General features: G+C 42.0%; 1 protein-coding gene across 5 annotated transcripts in view; it reads left to right on the plus strand.

The window, feature by feature from the left end:
- Positions 1 to 2,287: 2,287 nt before the first annotated feature.
- Positions 2,288 to 20,135, plus strand: part of WDFY3 (WD repeat and FYVE domain containing 3) — a 274,072-nt gene continuing 256,224 nt past the window's right edge. For 4 of the 5 annotated variants that reach the window (XM_070393438.1, XM_070393454.1, XM_070393445.1 and 1 more), the window contains exon 1: positions 2,289 to 2,510. The gene's annotated coding sequence lies outside the window, so the exon portion shown is untranslated. Of the gene's footprint in view, positions 2,511 to 20,135 lie in introns of all 5 variants that reach the window. The other variant, XM_070393429.1, reaches the window with a different exon arrangement.

Here is a 20,135-nt window from a genome sequence, read left to right on the forward strand (position 1 = left end):
ATTCTCTGGATACTGTCAATAATAATATGCTTATGTTTATATGACTTTAGTGAAAAACAAAAAAGCTTGCTACATTTTTGTGTATATCACTGAAAAACCTTTGTGAGATTTTCAGTTTGTAGGATATTAAGAAATGGCTGCATTTGTATATTGATCTACCCATGAACTTTATTGCAATATATTTCTTTCAGCAGAAAAAATATTTATAAAGCGTTAATTTTAAAATATAGACTCCTGTTTTTTCAGTGTAAATAAAATCACAATAAGATTACTGAAACCTCATATTGAACTGAAAACCCTCCTTTTAAAATGCACGCTGGTCTGTGTTTAATAGAAGTCAACTGATTTTTCTCACCCACTTTGTATTCATTTTATCTTTTCTGCAAATATACAAATTTATAAGGCAGTACTTAGAATTTTGTGTTGATTTTGACCGTGGAAGCACATTTAAATGAAGAATAAACACTAAAAGGCCAAAAAGAAAACACACACACCCTACACCATAGAGGTGCTTTGTTTTTTATAATTTACTCCAAATGTATTATATAAAACTGTCTCCAGGACTTTATTTGGGTTTCAAAGTTTTAGAGGCTGATGCAGGCTGTTGGTTTCAAATTGAATTGCTGATGTTGAAAGATGGCATCTGAGATCTGGAAGGCATCTTGTGCGGATCAAAGAAAAAGATCAGAACCCCACCTCCCTGGGCCGCCCCCTTTCCCCCCCAAAGTATATTCATTTTTTAAATGAAAATACTTTGTTTTGACGTATTCTTTTCAAAGAGCTTTGAAACACCTTTCAGATTTAAAGTTAAAATAATGACTCATTTTGAAGTAGAATCTAAAACTACATTTAAAAATACTTCTCCCTATATATTTGGCTTGAAGAAAATGGTCTCGGAACACATTTAGTCATCTTATTCTGAAAGGGCAAGGTGTTTTTGGATAGCCACTGTCCCAAAGAAGCGTAAACTGTGGCCCCCCGACACACACACACACACACACTCTTCACACACACACACACTCTTCACACAGTGCTCACATATCACACCCCCTGTGTTTGTCATCCCTGCTGAACCTTGCAGTCATCGGTGAGCGAATCCTTACAAATGGGTCCAATTTGCCAAAGGCAAAGTGGCTGCAAAGAAAGGAACAGCAAGTGCCGCTTGCTTCATCGTTGTCAGAGGAAATTCACCAGCGTCCGCGGACTGCAGAGTCAGGGAAAGCAAAGTTAGAGCGAAGGACCACTTCCCCCCTCTGAGCCCGTGCGCTGCGCGGGGGTGACCTCACTGCTGACTCAGTTTGCCTCCGTGGCCAGCCCCGCAGCCGCCCCCAATGTCCCCTGGATCGGGTGGGAACACGCCCCAGAGGGACACACCGGTGGTCCCTTCGTGGTCCTGGGGCTGCCCGAGCGGGCCACCTGGGTCTGAGCACCGCGTGTGTTCGGTCTGCAAAGCTAGAAACCATGCCCTTCCCAGGGAGGGAAGAAACCCCCGAGAATCCCGAGGCGGCCGGCTCAAGGTCACCGCGGGAAGGCGGCGTCTGAGCCGGGGCTCTGCAGCCCCTCGGTCCAAGGACGGACCCGAGCCGAACGCGCCCGGTCCCCGAGTTTCAGAGCCGCGGAGCCGAGCCCGCGGGGGCCGAGCTCGTGTCCTCGGGCGGCGCGATGAGCGCAGCCTCCCGCCCCCCGGCCCCGGCCCCGCGCGCAGGGCGGGGAGCGCAGAGCCCGGCGGTCCTTCCTCCGCGGAGGCTCGGGAGCCGCCGGGAGCGGGAGGGGAGGGAGCCGAGCGCCGGGAGGGGAGCGGGCGTGCGCGTCGGGACGGGGAGGGGGAGAGGGCCGAGCGACCCGGGGGCCGCGCTCCAGCTCCGAGCCTCCGGCGCCCGCCGCCTGCAAAAGGGGGCGACCCCGGGCAAGGGGAGTGCGGGGGGCGGGGGGCGGGGGAGGAAGGGGGCCTGGAAAGAGGAAGGACAGGCGGGGGGGAGAGAGGAAGAGCGGCTGCAATTTCCGCGGCCGGCGCGGCGGGAGCGGGCGCGGGCGGGGCGGGAGGAGGATCCAGCGGCGTCCGTCAGCGCCCGGCCGCGGGAGGAGGGGACGGCGGGCGGGCGGCGGATTAAAGATGGCCTCCGACAGCTGCGGGGAGCGGCGGCGGCCCGGCGCTTCCCGGGGCTGTCCCTGCGGTCGGCCCGGCCTGGATGGAGAGGAGAAGCCGGCGCAGCGCCGAGGCTGAGGCGGCGGCGGGGACCCAGCGCGGAGGAGGACGCGGGGGGACGCTGACCCGGGCAGCAGAAGGGGAAGGCGGCGGCGTCGTCGCTGCCCCGGCTGCCTAGCGCCGCTGCCCGCCCCAGCGGACCGGCTCCCGCTCCCGCACCCGCACCCGCACCCGCACCCGCACCCGCGGCCGCAGAACCCAGCCCGCCCGGCCCCGCCGCGGAGCGCCCGCAGCCCGAGGCCGACGCCCCCTCCCGGCGCCCGCGCCCCGGCCCGCGACTCCGCCGCCAGGCCCGCGCCCTCCGGTGAGTACCCCCTGCCCCCGCCCCTCCGCGCCCGACGCCGCGCCGCTTTGTTCGTGCGGGGCCCCGGCGCTGCCCCTCGCGGCCCGGCGCCCGCCGCCCTGGGGACGGGCCGCGGCCCAGCTCCCGGCCTCCCCCGGGACCGCGCTGCCCTCGGGGCTGGTGGCCGGGCCCGTGTCCTGCGCGGCCTGGAGGGGGCGCCGTCGCGGTCGGGTCGGGGTCGGGGTCGGGATCACGCGCGGCTGGTGGCGATGCTGGGGTTTTGGGGCGCGGGGAGGAGGCTGGACGTCGCCGCCCGTGCGCAGTGGGGGCGTAACCCGGCGGCCCGGGAGGGGTCCGCGCCGGGCCCTCCGCCAGCCCCCGCGGCGCCCGCTCCCCGAGCCCCCGGCGCCCGGGCGCAGCCCTGCGAGGCCTCCATCCCTCGGGCGCTGCCTCCGGGCTGGGCTGCGGGCCTCGCCCGGCTGCTTCTCCGGCTCCCCCACCACCACCCCCCATCACACACATCACACACACACACACACACACACACACACACACACACACACACACCCCTGCGCCGGGGGCCCTGGTCCGTGGGAGGGACCCGGGAGCCCCTGCGCCGGTGTCTGCCCTTTTCCTTCTGTGCGAGGATGAGCTGGCATCGCAGACGCTCCCGGTTACCGTGGGGTTTGGCCCGCAGATGTGACCTCTCCGACCGAAAGCCGCTGGCCCACCTGCCTAGTGTTTGCGCCTCAGGTGCAGCGTGTCGGTGATTTTCACCCTTGGATCCTGAGATCTGCAGTATTAGGCCTCCCCTTCATTGACATATAATCTGATAAAACCCGATTGAAAGGATGTTTACTCTCTCTGTGAACCCCTGCCTCGACTTCCAGTGCTTTAAAAATGGTTGTTTCCTGTGGGAAAATGGTGCTAGTGCATAGGAAAAAGTATTTGTTTTTTTTTTTTGGTTCAGTAATGAGCACGGGTTTGGTGAGTGCCAACTGGATATTATCATCTGAAAACCGAACAATTAAAAAAGAAAAACAAGACCTTTTGCTCTGAGATAGTGGCATACCTCCAGGGTTGGAATTATTTGATAGGAGGTTGGGGACAATTAGTTTTCAGCATCAGGCTTCATCACAAATAAACATCAAACAGAACCAAAACTGTATTGATTAATGAAAGAACTAGATGTACTAGTGCATAGGTATAGGAAAAAATAAATCCAGCTGAAAAATAAAAATAAAACTTTATCATGGGACTCTAAGCAGAGGAATTAGCTTGGTATGGTTTTTACATTTAAAAACACATACTGCATTAGACTGACTTGAGAACTCTTTGTACGTCTTTTGAGCATCAGGATTGCACTTACACTCTGAACCATTCATTCTCAAGCAGCTAAAAATACAGTTCTAGTTTTTCCGAGTTGAAGTTGATTCATGTAAAAAAATTGTTTCTAAATTTGAACTTTGTGAAGGAGATATGAATTAGAAAACATGATGTTCTGGCTGGTCTTGTATATCTCTTTTTTAAAAAAGTAAATGACTGTACATTTCAATATTAGCTGGATTCTCGACTTTGAAGATTCTTAAATTACACTGCTCAACTTTGCACTTTTAAGAGTGTGCAGCAGGCATTCTTAATTTTATGCAAGTGCTTCAGAAGGTTCTTGAATACTCATATAATAGACAGACTATAGCATATACAGGCATCTCTCAGAGGTTTTGCAGGCTCAGTTCCAGACCACAGCATCAAAGCTAGTCACAATCTTTTTGCTGATGGAGAGTCTTGCCTTTAATTTGTAAAAAAACAAAACAAAACAAAACACATCTGTGAAGTGCAATAAAGTGAAGTGTAAAAAAACCGAGGTATGCCTGTATATGCATTTTTTGGGGGGGTTAAATATCCTTGGAGTCATCACATTCTCAAAAAGATCTGTCTCCACAAAAGATTACGAACTACTGGATATAGAGTTAAAGAACTAATCTCTCATATTTGGAATGTTAAGATTCTTAGAGGGGTTAGATGTGATAATTTATCTTTTCAGCTATCTATATATATAAAAAGCTAAGCGACCATCTGACCTGCTGGTAGGTATGACTCATAGTGACCACCAGGGGGCAGATGCTCAATGCAGGAGCTGCTGAGCTGTGGTGACCCAGAACCAGAGAGAGGAGGGAGTCCAATTCCATGGTTCGTCACCCGAGAAGTGTCCTCTTGCAATCCAGGACCCCTCAGGGGATGTTGGAGAGCCGTTTTGGCCCGATCCCCTCAGGCCAGGCTGAGGGACCCCACCTGCCAGAGGGACCCCTGCTCATTCCACAGACGCTTTTTGAGCCACAGCACCACCCCAGGTGTGACTGGCTGGGGAGGGACTGCGGGAGGTTGGCTCTAGGGTATGTCTGGCCCGTCTTGCCCAGTCCTACCGGTCACCTTCTAATTAATTTCCTTTCAATGTGCACGAATCTGTGCACCAGGGCACTAGTCTATAATAATAAAAGCGTAATAGACTAATTAGACCTGATAGCCAAACCACCTTCCAGACGAAGCTGGGGCTGCGCGGGCTGAGCCCCTTGCATGAATTTTGTGCATCGGGCTTCTAGTATCTAAGAAATATTTGTTATTGACAGTTTGGCACATGGGAATTGTTTTTCATGCATTCTTATTGAAACCTTAGGAAAATATTAATCCTACTTTCATAATGAGGAAATAGATCTGTAGAGACGCTTGTTCAAAGTCACACAGACACTGGTGGGCCAACATTTAAACCCAGACTGTCTAAAGTCAAAGCCAGTACTCCTAATAACAAGGAAGGCTACACTAAGTTTTGAGTTAATGATAGCATTTGCTTGATGTTAACATGAGTAATAGATGTTTTGTTAAAATTAAAAAGTGGATCTGAGATGATCAAGCACTCAATATCATGGAATTTTGGAACTGTTGACTCCGAGTAGAAAGAGGCCTTAGGGATTAAACCTCTGTTGGTCATACTAGTCTGAAATCATACCCAAACTAGGGCCATTTCTACAGCATCCTTGGCAGGATCACTCAGGCTCTGGTTTTCATACTTTCTGTGATTACAAGCTCACTTCTTTTTTTTTTGACATTTTTAATTTTTTTCTGTTTATGTGAATTAAAATCTGCCTTCCTGATATTTCTACTGACAAATCCCAGTCCCTCCTGTGTATGTATGGAACATTTATTTTCCAGAAAAGAGGTAAATGACTCCTCTAATTGTTTTGTAGTCTCAGGTTTACTGCAGTATAATTTACCTGTAATAAAAGTTTTGACAAATGTATAGAATTGGATAATCATCACCATCATAAAGATAAAACTTTTCATCCTGGCTGGTGCCGTTTTTCAGTGGTTAGATCTTCCGCCCATGCACTGAAAGGTCTCGGGTTTGATTCCTGAGTTGCGAGTTTTCCCCCTGCCCCTGGTCCTGGGACGTGTGGTAGGTAACCAATTAATGTGTCTCTTTTGACACCTCTCTCTCTCCCTCCCTCCCTCTCCTCTCCCTCTCCCCCCTCCTCTTACCTCCCCTCTTCTCCCCTTCCTACCTCTCTTCCACTCTCTGAAAAGCAAGCGATGGAAAAAATATCCACGGGTGAGGAATAACAACAATAACAAAAAGATACAAAACTTTTCCTTCACGCCAAAAAGTTCTTGTGGTGCTCGCCTGGCAACCATTAATTAATGAATGCCCCTATAATTTTGTCTTTTCTAGAATCCTATATAATAAAGAGGTAATATGCAAATTAACCCTCATGCCCTCACAAGATGGCTGCATACAGCCAGGCTGGCAGGGGGGTTAGTGAGGGACGACCAAATGACTGAATAAGCAGGCTGCGTGGGGCGACCAGGCTGGCAGGGGGGCCGAGAGGGGCAACCAGGCCTGCAGGGGGAGGGAAGTTGGGGGCCGGGGGGGAAGTTAGGGGTGACCAGGCAGGCAGGTAGGTGAGCGATTAGGAGTCAGCAGTCCAGGATTGTGAGAGGGATGTCCGACTGCCGGTTTAGGCCCAATCTGGCAGTCAGACATCCCCCAAGGGGTCCCGGATTGGAGAGGGTGCAGGCTGGGCTGAGGGTCCCTCCCCCTGTGCATGAATTTTGTGCACCGGCCCTCTAGTATCATATAAAGGAGATCAGACAATATGTAGTCTTTTGTGTCTTCTTTCACTTAACATGATGCTTTTGATATTTGTTAAGTTGTTGTATGAATCAGTAGCTTGATTGGTGACCAAACCTTAGCTGATAAATATTGTAACAACTTGCCCTCTAAAGTAAAAAAAAAAAAAAAAACAACCCTGATTTTTAGCATTTGCTAATTATTGCACTGTAAATACTCTAATCATGGCCTAAATTAAGCTATCTGAGTCAGCTGGTAAAATTTCTATAAATTTAACAGTGGGCTCTCACCAGCTGGTACCAGCCCACTATAACACACCACTGAGTGTGTTCCTTTGTATTGTTGAGTAGCATTCCATTATATTGTGGTATCACAATTTGTTCATCTGTTCATGAATCGGACATTTGAATTCCCAGTTTTGGTCAATTATGAATAAAGCTGCTGTAAACAATTATGTACAGGTATATGTGAGGGCAAGATGTTTTCAATTTTCCTGAGTTGTACCTAGGAGGCGGAGTAAGTGTATATTTATTAATATCAGTAATTTTATATTGTACTGCCAAACTGTTTTCCAAAATGACTATACCATTTTGCATTCCTACTAGTAGCAATATAAGAGAATTTCAGTTGTTCTGCATCCTTGTTAGCACTTAGTATTACCAGTTATTAAAATTATAGCCCACGATTTTCAATCTTTTTCATCTCATGGCGCACATAAGCTAATGAATAAAATTTTGTGACACACTAAAAATATATATATTTTGCTGATCTTATTAAAAAATAGGTATAATTTTGATTCATTCCCACAGGACAACTATAGTTGTGTTGGCTGTTGTCATTTTTTTATTTGACAATAAAAGAGGCCAGTTGCCCCTGACTAAACAGTCAGGTATTGTATGTTTTAAAAGCTTTTGTGGCACACTAGTTGAAAATCATTTATATAGCCATTTGTTATATGTGTAATGGTCTTCTTTAATGTTTTTTCTTCTTCTTATTTTTAGTAATATTTGAATCAACATAGGAAGTTTATGACAGACATTGCTAAAAATTATTTTTTGGCTTGGTCATCAGTGATGATCTCACTATGAAGGCTATGGCATGTAAAGGATGCTTCTTATTGTAGAATTGACTTTCATATTATTAGAATTACCTTTTTAAAAAAGAATTACTAGGGAATTCTAATACTTAGTGTTAACATTTTAAAAATGTGGCTTTTTAAGAAAAGATATATAAAGCTTGTTTCTTTAAGAAAAATTTAGAATTAAAAAAATTCTCAAATGCCTGGCTGGTGTGCCTCAGTGGTTGAGCATCAACCCATGAAACAGAAGATCACAGTTTGCTACCCGGTCAGGGCATATGCCTGGGTTTCGGGCTCCATCCCCAGTGGGGAGCATGCAGGAAGCAGCCGATTAATGATTCTGTCTCATCATTGGTGTTGTTATCTCTTCCTCTCTCTGAAATCAGTAAAAAATATTTTAAAAAATTCTCACAAATTATAAAGTATTTCTTCAACTACTACTACTTAGCTCTAGATTCACATATCCAACTGCTGATTTAGACATAGCCACTGAGATGTCCCATAGGCATGTCAACCTCAGCATGACCAAACCTTAGCTCATAATCCTTCCCCCCAAATGTCTTCTTTCCTGTTTTCTCAATTTGAGTAAGTTCCCGTATCATCTACCCTGTGACTAGATGGAAGGCTGGCAGTCATCTTCCACTCCTTGACCTTCCTCAGTTTCCACATACAGGTAAACATCAGATCAGGTCCAGTTGCTTTTATCTTCTTAATGTTTCTCCTTTTCAACCCCCTCCTCCTCAGAGGCCTTTCATTAAGTCCTGTGTTTCCCTAGTGAATTATTACAGTGGTCTTACAAATGCTCTCAACTCCACCTTCACCCCTTCTCACCAGTTCCCCTCATACCCTTTCCAAAATGAATTCTCCTTTTTTCCTTTTTTAATTTTGAAAAATATAAAATTCTGAATTTCCAATATGCATATTTTTCCTGCTGCTTAAAATATTTTAGTAGATTCTACTTAAGTCATTATCAGAGAGTCATTAAAGCACTGGGTCTTGGTCTATACAAAGCTCTGTATGGCCTGGCTTCAGCTTCTGACAGCCATTCTTTTCATTCTTTAAAAAAAAAGTTTGTGTGTCTGCTATCTGCTCTGCACAGTGCGAGGTGATGGAGTTACATCAAGGAGCTTAAATGCTGGTCGGGGGCGGGGGGACAGATAACAGATGTACACATTGTCAGTTGGTAATAAGTGCCATGGAAAAACAAGGTTGGGTAAGGGAATTAAGGGAGTGTAGAGTCCTGAGGTGTGCATGGGTTGCCATTTAGAGGGCTCTATGAGAAGGCCTCTTTGTTAAAGTGAGCAGAGGCTTGAAGCATTTGCAGGAGCAAGTTTTGGATCTGAGAGAAGGGTAGGAGCTGAGGCCCTGAAGCAGGAGGGAGAACAGCTAGGGGTTGGCTGGAGGGAGGTGAGAGCTGAGCTAGGGTGGTGGAGGTGCTGCAGACCTTGGAGTCCAATGTAAGGACTTTGACTTCTGAATTTGGTGAGTTGAGCCTAAAGCAGGGGTGGGCAAACTTTTTGACTCAAGGGCCACAATGGGTTCTTAAACTGAATCGGAGGGCCGGAACAAAAGCATGGATGGAGTGTTTGTGTGAACTAATATAAATTCAAAGTAAACATCATTACATAAAAGGGTACGGTCTTTTTTCTTTTTTTAGTTTTATTCATTTCAAACGGGCCGGATCCGGCCTGCGGGCTGTAGTTTCCCCACGGCTGGCCTAGAGTATGCGCTGGGCATGAGCAGAGATGCATTCCTGTCTCCTACCTGAAGTTTCTGAAGTATGCTACCCTATCCTGCCCCTGAGCTTTCCTGCTATGCAGAATACTGCTTGGTTTGCCCCTACCCTGTGTTCCCTTAGCACCCTTTGTCATACCCCTACTTACTAGCTCTTTTGTTTGTTTGTCTCCTCTCCCCAGACTAAGCTCCAAAATTTTATTTTTAACTTCTGAATTCCTATTTCATTCAGTTAATGTCTGTTGAATTATGAAATTGCTGACAATGAAATTAATCACTGAAAACTGTTTAGGAGACAACCCAACAGTATTATGTAATGACTGCGAGCTCCAATGGATGTGCATTCTGTCTGTTTTGCTGACTAGTGTATATTTAAGGCCGGGGCAATGAGCCCTGCATAATAGGTGCTCAGTAAATACCTAGTGTATGATTGAATGCACATCTGTGTACCAGCTGCTGCTCTTCTGCTTCCCTTAAACACACGGGCAAGCTTCCCCCAAATCCCTTAACATGTTTCCCTATGGCCTTATCCTTCCTCTAATTGCATGCTCAAGAAATGCCAAATACTTAGGAAATTCATCTATTCATTCATTATAAACAAATGTAGTAATATAGTAATGTAGATAACTTCTCTTCAAGCTAAATAGATAGGGTTTATTGCACATATTGACTCATTCACATTTCTGTTTTCCTTTGTTTGGTAGGAATTTTTTGAGGATAGTTTATTACTGGCTCCCATAATCATTAATAAATAAGACACTGATAGGTCTAGAATATCACTTCTATAAACAACTCAATGGGAGCCCTGCAGAGTGTGAAAAGTATGGTACCAGAAATAAAGTCGACAGTATTTCTTAGTGTGTTTCATTTGATTAAACAAGCAATTAAGGATGGCTTATTTATCTGACTTTACTTGTGCAGGCTTTTGGGTGTGTGTGTGTGTGTGTGTGTGTGTGTTTGTATGCTTACCACCGTGTTTGTGTAATGTCAGACTCCAGCACACACTCTTGAATCTTGGAACACTAGATATCATCTTAAGCCTAGAAACCTGTAACTTCAAGTCCTTCAGTCCTTACATCTAAGGCTTCCATGTCTTGTCTGACCCCTGCATGGCTTTGAGCCTATAGGGCAGTGGTCGGCAAACTGCGGCTCGCAAGCCACATGCGGCTCTTTGGCCCCTTGAGTGTGGCTCTTCCTAAGCCTTAGGAATATCCTAATTAAGTTGATAACAATGTACCTACCTATATAGTTTAAGTTTAAAAAATTTGGCTCTCAAAAGAAATTTCACTCGTTGTACGGTTGATATTTGGCTCTGTTGACTAATGAGTCTGCTGACCGCTGCTATAGGGGATACCCTAAGTGTTGTATCTGCATAAGCTGTAAGACTTGAGCCAAAACATTTAAAGTAATGTCTGTTAGTAATATGAGTCATTTTCCCTCCATTTTTGGTTAACCAAAAATTATTATGTGCTTGGGTATAATACATAACAAATATTGGATTATTGATCTTCTATATGTTGTAATCCAGGGGTCCTCAAACTTTTTAAACAGGGGGCCAGTTCACTGTCCCTCAGACCGTTGGAGGGCCGGACTATAGTTTAAAAAAAACCTATGAACAAATTCCTATGCACACTGCACATATCTTATTTTGAAGTAAAAAAAACAAAATGGGAACAAATACAATATTTGTATTTGCATGTGGCCCTCGGTCCGTAGTTTGAGGACCCCTGTTAAATGTAATCCATAGTGACAAGCCTAGTGATGATGTGCCCTGTAGTTTTTTTAGTATATGAAATACTTGTATATCCTGGCCCACTTAATATGAATACTATTTGTATTTTGACCAATTACACTGTTGTTTTTTTGCTTTGTTTTGGATTTGGATTTTGTTGTTGCTGCTGCTGCTACTATTTTAATGATTATGTGTGAGTAGGGCCTTGATTTTGTTTCCCTATTGGAATGGTCTTACTATTAAATTTGCACATCAGTTTTCTTCAGTCAAGGACAGTTATTAATGACTTAGGTTTAAGTTTTCTCCCATAAAGTTTTAAATTTTTTTTGTCACTTTCTATATGTGTATAGTATATTAGTCTATGACGTGGCACAATGTTAGTGCACCTAGTTATTTGAAGTTTAATATATCATTGCTTTGTGATATTCCACAAAAGAGCACAGTGGGGGTCAGGTGCTGCATTACCTGAACAAGTTTGAGATTTAAGAATGTACCATGACCACTCTTCTATCATATACTAACCCAGTAGCAGATACTGCTAAGCCTTGAGGAAAATGAGTCCCTGCGTAGAGAGCTACTGTCATTATGCATTTTGGTGAGGTTGCTTAGATCAGTAACTTTAATCAACTAGATCTATGTGAAGCCACAGGGACTTAAAGTGCTACTGTAATTGTATTTTGGGGTTTAGAAGACTATTGAATGGGAAAAAAAATACAACTAAGTACGATTGGTTTTCTTTTTTTTAATGTATGGCCTAATTTCTTAAAGGCCTTCATTAGTTCTGCCTATAAAAGACAAGATCCTATTTATAGTGACACTTTCAGAGACCCAGAAATTGAGATTTGAAATCTTGCCCTAGCCGGTTGCTCAGTGGTTAGAGCATCAGCCCGGGGACTGAAGGGTCCCTGGTTCAGTTCCAGTCAAGGGCACATACCTTGGTTGCAGGCTCCATCCCAGGCCCTGGTCGAGGCGTGTGTGGGAGGCAACCAATCTGTGTGTCTCTCTTATATTGATTTTCTCTCTGTTTTCTCTCCCCTCTACTCTCTCTAAAAAGATCAATGGGGAAATGTCCTCAGGTGAGGATTAACAATGAGAGAGAGAGAGAGAGAGAGAGAGAGAGAGAGAATGAGAATGAGATTTGAATTGTTATTGTATCCCTGCTGCTAGAGAGTTTTGTTACTTTGAGCAGGTCACCTATCCTGTCTGGCCTCTGGTTCTTCATCTGTTGGCAGTCCTTTCCACACTAGGTTCCTTAGATAAGAGTGATAATTGCTTTCTGACACTAATTCTTTTAATTTTCCTCAGTTTCTTAAGCCCTTGGTACTTATGTTGTGAGAGGGATACAGGGTAATTTTTGACATGTGTAATAGATGAATCCGCTACATTTTAAAGCAGTGGTTCTCAACCTTCTGGCCCTTCAAATACAGTTCCTCATGTTGTGACCCAACCATAAAATTATTTTCGTTGCTACTTCATAACTGTAATGTTGCTACTGTTACGAATCCTAATGTAAATATCTGATATGCAGAATGGTCTTAGGCGACCCCTGTGAAAGGGTCGTTCGACCGCCAAAGGGGTTGCAACCCACAGGTTGAGAACCACTGTTTTAAAGTATCAGGCCCAGCTTTCTCTTCCTGTATAATGTTTCTTCCTATCTTGTTTCACTCTGTTCTCCAGCCTGTATGGATTTAAAGGAGGCCAATTAATTTAATATTAGCCTAAGAAAAATAGAAATCTGTTACATAGCCATTATCTGATATTAAAAAGTCTCGCCAAATGATTTTGTATTATCTGCTTTTTCCTTTAGGGGGAACAAGTAATTTATCTGCAGAGAACCTTGTTTATTGCCTCATGCTATAAGTAAAGCATCCTAAGTTATGCTTTATAAATTGTATAACTTAGGAGGTGATTAACTATTGTATATTGGTGGCCCGGTGCACGAATTTGTGCACATTGAGAGGAAATTAATTAGAAGAAATATTTTAATATCGCTATTAGCCCTTTCTCTATAATAGAAGTGTCAACCAAGTTCACGATAGACAATCACAGATGGAAACACACACATACAATTGGCGCCAACGAGAGCTTTATATGTATCGCGCATGCGTGAGTCAACTTAGCTTTTTATAGATATAAAATAAACGTGCTTAATTAGACCTGCTTTCTGATTTAGCTAAACTTTTTCAACCCAGTGAAGCACTCCAACTTCTCTTTCAGGTAATTGTCAGCAACACAGCAGTAAATATCAACATGAAGCCGATTATTATTATTGTATAATAATAATAATTATTATTATTATGCAGGGAGAACAAAGGGTAAACTATTTAACTGAAGCAGTGTTGTTGTTTTTTTTAAATATATTTCTTTATTGATTTCAGAGAGGAAGGGAGAGGGAGAGATAGAAAGAAACATCAATGATGAGAGAGAATCATTGATTGGCTGCCTCCTGCATACCCGCTACTGGGGATCAAGCCCACAACCCAGGCATGTGCCCTTAGCTGGAATGGAACCTGGGACCCTTCAGTCCGAAGGCCAATGCTTTATCCACTGAGCCAAACCAGCTAGGGCTGCAGCAGTGTTAGACTATATTCTGCACAGTGAGAAAATCTGAAGTCATTTTCAGGGTCCACCATCTTAACTTCTTTTCAGTTGGGTCAGGTTTCTAAACTTTCTAAATCTCCATTTTCCGGCTAATGAAAAGAAAATCGGATTCCATCGAGTCTCCTATCTACCTACTCCAGGACTTCTGTGAGGATCAAATGAGATGAGGCACAGGAAAACACTTCACAGACATTTGGTTACAGTGTGAAGTGTTTGCACCTGGCTATAAAGCAAGTCATGTTCCTGGGCTGAAGAAACTACAAGGAGGCTAGTCGTCACTAAGGAGAGGAAGCCGGTGTTGCTACATGACATTACCGGGCGAAGGAAAGGACACTTAGCATATTAGCCTTTATATAGATAGATAGGACTTAACACTTTAAAAAGAATCCCATAAGTATTGTTCTCAAGACATCCAAATCTTTTAGTACATTTTTGAGTGTTTGTCTTTAGAAAACCAACTTGTTTTAATTTCTCTAATGTTTATTCAAACTGCATTACCTTATTGATATATTTTTAAATTTTGAAGTAGTTATAAACTCGGGAAATTGCGAAAATTACCATAGAGTTCCATGTAAACTTTACCCATCACCCTTTGCCCAGTAGTAACATCTTACATAACTGTAGTACAATAGTGACTTGTATTTCATTGCTAAAAGCATAATGATCTTGCTCATTTTGAAAAATGTTGACAAGTACAAGAATGTTGTTGATATTTTTGTTCTCAGAGGTGAAGAGGTTAGCATGTACAAATTCAGATTCTCTGCCTTGTTTCCATAGGAAAAACACCAAAGCTATGTTTCTTCCCTGAACTTCCTATAAATAGGATGACAGTTAACCAGGCAAATGGCTGATTATTCCACCAAGTAGTTCATTCACAGCCTTAGATATAGTCATGCAAAATTTCAGTTACATGGCATTCTTCTTAACTTCTCTTTGCTGGACTTCTTTATTTAATCATTCGGGAACTTTTATTCTTGCATGTAACAGAACATAAAGAAATAAATATTGGGCATTTAGTCAAGAGATACTAAGTACCTGTTATCACTGTGTTGACTATTTTGGAAAAGTATAGTGTAGCTGAATAAACAGCTGTAGGACGTTACCACATATTACATAATGTATTTCAACAGATTTTATTCCTAACACATAGACATAGGCATGTAGTTGGCCTTCAATAAACATTGAGTTAATAAATGTACTTAAGTAATAAGCATGTTGTCAGAAAATTATGTAAGTCTTAAGAAAATAAATGTTTACTGTCACTCCTAGGAATTCTAAAACTACTCATTACCAAGTGAGAGAATAGTAATGCATGTTTTATTATGTTTCTTTATTTTCTTCACCCTAGGAAACCTTTAGTAAATATAATTAAATTTCCTTATTTAAAGACTGGGTCTTTCTGATTCTGAAGTCCAAGTTCTTTCTTTATGGCACACTACTCATTAAAACACAGTACTTACTGATTTAGATGAGAAATGCCATAGTTAAGTGAATAAGTATGAAATTAAACTGTATGTCAGTTATTTTTAGAAAAATCATTGCGTATTGATTGCCTAATGATTTTATTTTACCTGATTTATTTATGTAATTATTAGTGACTAAATTAGATCAAATATAAGGGATTTAACTTGCTCTTGGAACCTAGTTCTTATTACCCAAAATGACCATACACTATAAATATACTCTCAAATGATGCTATAATGTGTAATAGTAATTCTAAAAAATTTTTTCTAAATAGTTATGAAATATTTTATTGTTTTCTGCACTAGGTACTATGGGAGCTACATGGATAGTTCTGCTCTCAATAACTTTATAATATAGTGTAGATAAGATAGATCAATAAATAGTTGAACCGTATGTGAATAGTCTGTCTGAAAGGTATCAAAGTTCTATGGACATTTAGTGAGTAGAAAGATTACTTTTAGTTGAAATTATAGGGGAATCCTAATATGTTTGATATGAATATCGGGGATTCATAGAATTTTCTTGGTGAAAACTGAAATTGACTTATATCAGAATTATAGAAAATTATAAAATCAATAGATTTCACCAGTAGTGAATCAGATGGAAAAAAATTTGTCTGAATTTATTGTTTAAGTAATAAAGATGAGGATGAGCAGTAAAGTAAAACACTTAGAAAAGACCATATTTTTAACATGAAAACCTTACTAGTGCTACTGAAGCATTTTACAACTAGGTCACCATGAAAACTGAACCAAATATGACTTTTTTAGCATGTTTTTTTTTTTTTTTTAAAATATGTTTTTATTGATTTTTCACAGAGAGGAAGGGAGAGAGAGAGAGAGAGAGAGAGAGTTAGAAACATCGATGAGAGAGAAACATCGACCAGCTGCCTCCTGCACATCTCCCACTGGGGATGTGCCCGCAACCCAGGCACATGCCCTCGACCGGAATCGAACCCGGGACCCTCCAGTTCGCAGGCCGACGCTCTATCCACTGAGCCAAACCGGTTTTGGCAGCATGTTTTTTTAAAAAGATAATTTGATCTGTTAAATCAATGACAGATGTGCTTTATATATTTCGTTTCATTTGCTAAGTTAGGTAAGTTATCTCTGTGGTTAAGATGAAAACTGGTTTATTGCTGCTTTATTATTTCTGAAGTTCTGATGTTTAAAGTATTTCTATTATCTCTAATAGCCTGAAAAAGTTATCTTGGCTTTGTGAAATTCAGCATTGCTATAAGAGGTGGCCTTTGGTGTGGGTTTAAAGAGGAGGCTGGAGAAAAGGGGAAAGGACAATGTGGGTGAATGGCAACATGATGCGGAGAAAGGGGGGAAAGAGGGAAGAGGAAATGAGAGTTCTCTGTAAAGGGGAATCCTTCCGCCTGTGGTCCTTCAGTCTATCAGAGGCTGACCTCGACCTAGTCAAAGCCGAGGTATTTTTGAAAGCTACTTTATTTGTCAAACCTGTATAAAGAGCAGAAAATCTTGAATTTGCTTTAGTTATACAATAAATTTAATGAAAAATGGTGTTATGACAGGCGTTTGTGCTCTCCATCTCCTTTTCCACGGAGACCTAGATTTAAATCTGAGTCACCAGAGTAAATGCGTTCAGTGATTCCCAGCTTGTGTTAGGTTGCATAACTGCCACATGGATTGGCATAGGTGTTTATACTTTCATGAGGTGATGGGGAAGCCCGACAAGACATGGCAGCTGCTGGAAAGGCCACCATTATTACCTCCGACGTGCACTTGTGTGGCTGGGTCAGGGCAGGGGAAATATTCAGAATAGCCTTTCTGAGATGACTATACTAGTGATCTCTATTCATGGTCTGGAGAAGTGCACTTATTTCTTTAAAAGCGTATTCTTTCTTTGTCTTTATGAATTTTCATGCACTTTGAATTTTCTCAGCCTAATTACTTTCATAAAAAAAATGGGCCACTTTTTAAGTGTTGTGTGCCAGTGTTGAAAGATCTTTAAAATGATCCTCATATTCTAGCCTTTTTTCTTTCTACTGTGCTTGTTGACAGCCACTGTAGTGCAGAGTTGAATAGTTGCTTTGCATATCCTAATGTAATCTGACAAAGCGTCATTCCAGTTCCGAGAAGTTCTGTTCAGCAAACACTATTTTAATGGAAGGAGATTGGTTGCATTCCTGTACCTAATTGTTACTTTGGTGTTGTTAAGCTTATAGATACTAGTCACATCTGTGTGTGCTGTCTTCAGTTTTGTTAAAGTTTAGAAATGCTCTTACATAGCATGTTGGCTACATTGATTTTAGTATCTTAAAAAAATTTTGTCTCATCTAAGTAGCAGAGGTAAGTACTATGCACAGGTTTTGAGTTAGATTTTTGCATTTCATCATCTGTTATCATTAAGAGATCAACTAAAAAAAAAAAAAACTTGAAGCCCTGGATGGGGTGACTCTGTTGAGTGTCTGTCATCCCATGCACTGGGAGGTTGCTGGTTCAATTCCTGGTCAAGGCACATGCTCAGGTTGTTGGCTCTATCCCCAGTAGGGGGAGTGAGGGAGGCAGCTGATTGATGTTTCTCTCATTGATGTTTCTTTCTCCCCCTTCCTCTCTCTTTAAAATCAATACAAACATTTAAAAAAACACTTTAAAGATGGCAAAATGACTAGTTTAGTAAAGAATGCCATGGCTTATTGGCGTTAAAAAATTTCATTATTTTTTTCCCCCATCCAATCTATTCATGAGCATTCAATTCATTATAACATCTCTATGAACCATGATTTTAAACTAAATAAATGAGCTAGTAACTCATTGCCAGATGCCTGAAATAGAAAAGTCCTACCAAAATAAGCAGTGAAATGGATTTTTAAAACTTAAATATTAAATGCAGTGTTAGATTAAGGAAAGGGCTATAATAATATAAAATCAGAATAGAGGAAAATAATTCCCTGGTGAAAAGATAAGAGCAAATGAAATTAATCCATGATGTGAGATGCATGGAATAATAATCCATGCTTATTATTCCATAGGGAGTTATCTTTGGGAAAAGAGACTTGGAACTTACATCACACTTGGTTTTCTTTGAGGAAGGTCCTCCCTGGCAGTTGACATTCCGAGGTGACTCTATTGCAGCATCAGCTGAGTACAGTTGACACTCCTTTACTAGCCATCTAAATTCTTTGTTGTTGTTTTTTCATTCAACATGAATTTATTAACTGTTTTGTGTGTTGAAATATTAAGATGATAAGATACTAATCCTTTTAAAGAGCTAGTAAGCTACTTTAACTTATGAACACATAATTATTAAATAATGTAGTAATAACATCTGTTTGAGGTTTCATTGGCTTTCCTCCTTAGTCCCAGTATTTGGAGTTCCTTATTATCCATTGTACTTGTTCTTACTGAAGCTCTCTTGGCATATAAGAAGCCCAAGGTAAATACACACACCTTTTCCCTATAATCTTGGGCTACTTAGCAGTTTTTCCTTATACTCATGATGATCACATTTGTGGCTTGATCTTTAGGAATCAGGGTTGAGAAATTCAGGAAAGGGACAACTTTTATAAGGGTATAGTGTTAATAACAAAGCTAGGTTTTGGAGAAAGTAATGGGAATCCTATTTTGGGGCACTAAGTGGAATTAGAAATCTAAGTTTCATAAAGAAGAATTCAGCATTGATCAAAAGAGATGCTAATTTGCCCTAGCCAGTTTTGCTCAGTGGATAGAGTATTGGCCTGCATACTGAAGGGTCCCAGGTTTGATTCCAGTCAAGGTCAAGGTCAAGGGCACATACCTAGGTTGCAGGCTCAATCCCTAACCCTGGTTGGGGCTATGTGGAAGGCAACCAATCAATGTCTGTCTCTCTCACATTGATGTTTCTCTTGCTCTGTCTCTCCCTCCCTTCCACTCTCTAAAAATCAATGGAAAAATATACTCGGGTGAGGATTATAAAAAAAACAGATGCTAATTTTATATGACTAGGTATAGACATTGTTTTATTGGTCTGATGTACCTTATTTGTTTTGTGTCAAGAAATTACAACCAGAATTCTTTGGAATTAAGTGGTTGTTTCTATATGCTATAATATATTTATAAAATATGATGTAGTCATTATCTTTTGTTCTATTTTAAAGAAATATCTGATTTTTAAAAATTTGGCATATAAGTGTCTAGGAATATTATGTTTATATTACTATATTACAAAGTTTCCAATTCATACCATTCAGAAAATATTTTTCTTTTGTTTATCTGCTTAATTCCTTTGTTTTTAAATTCTGTAAGTTTGCTTATTTTTTACCATATCTCAAAAACTGATAGGGTTTTGTGGTATTTGTGATAGGCCAGAGAATGGTCAAGCTTAAGAGTAGGCAGAGGTTACTGTCATACAGATGGACTAGAATGAGTTCATACTTAGAAATAGTGCTGCATGTTAGAGCCAATCTTACCTAAGCCACAGGTATTGAGGAAAGGTTCTCTTTGGTAGGCCATGCTAAGAGTAGAATAGCCAGAGAGCCATCCATAACCTGTTGTTAATGGGAATTCAAGGTAAAGAAACATGTGGAATCTTGAGGGAAAGAGAATGAGAATGGTCTCCAGAGAATTGTCTGTGGCTACTGTGTTACTGGGCTCTAGATAATGTCCTGATACCAGTCTTTGGGATTGGACTGGTAATCGAAAACAGGCATCCCAGCCCTAGGGCAAGACAAAGTAGGGACCAGACTAGGAACATCCAAAAGTGTTTAAAACAGAAGCCTAGTTATAATTCTTGAGGTATAAACAGGGCTAGAACAGCAGAAAGGGTAGGAGTAGAATAGAGTGGGTATCAGAACAAGGATCCCTAGTCCTCTAATCTGGGCTAAAGAGGCTGGATGAATTAATGTTAATGATAACTTGATCTGTAATAAAAGTTTGAGGCTGACACTGCTTAAGTATCTCTTGTAACAAA

This window comes from Myotis yumanensis, unplaced genomic scaffold (assembly GCF_028538775.1).
Source record: "Myotis yumanensis isolate MYYU_CA2020_CCGP unplaced genomic scaffold, mMyoYum1.0.hap1 SCAF_1, whole genome shotgun sequence".
Taxonomy (NCBI): Eukaryota; Metazoa; Chordata; class Mammalia; order Chiroptera; family Vespertilionidae; genus Myotis; species Myotis yumanensis.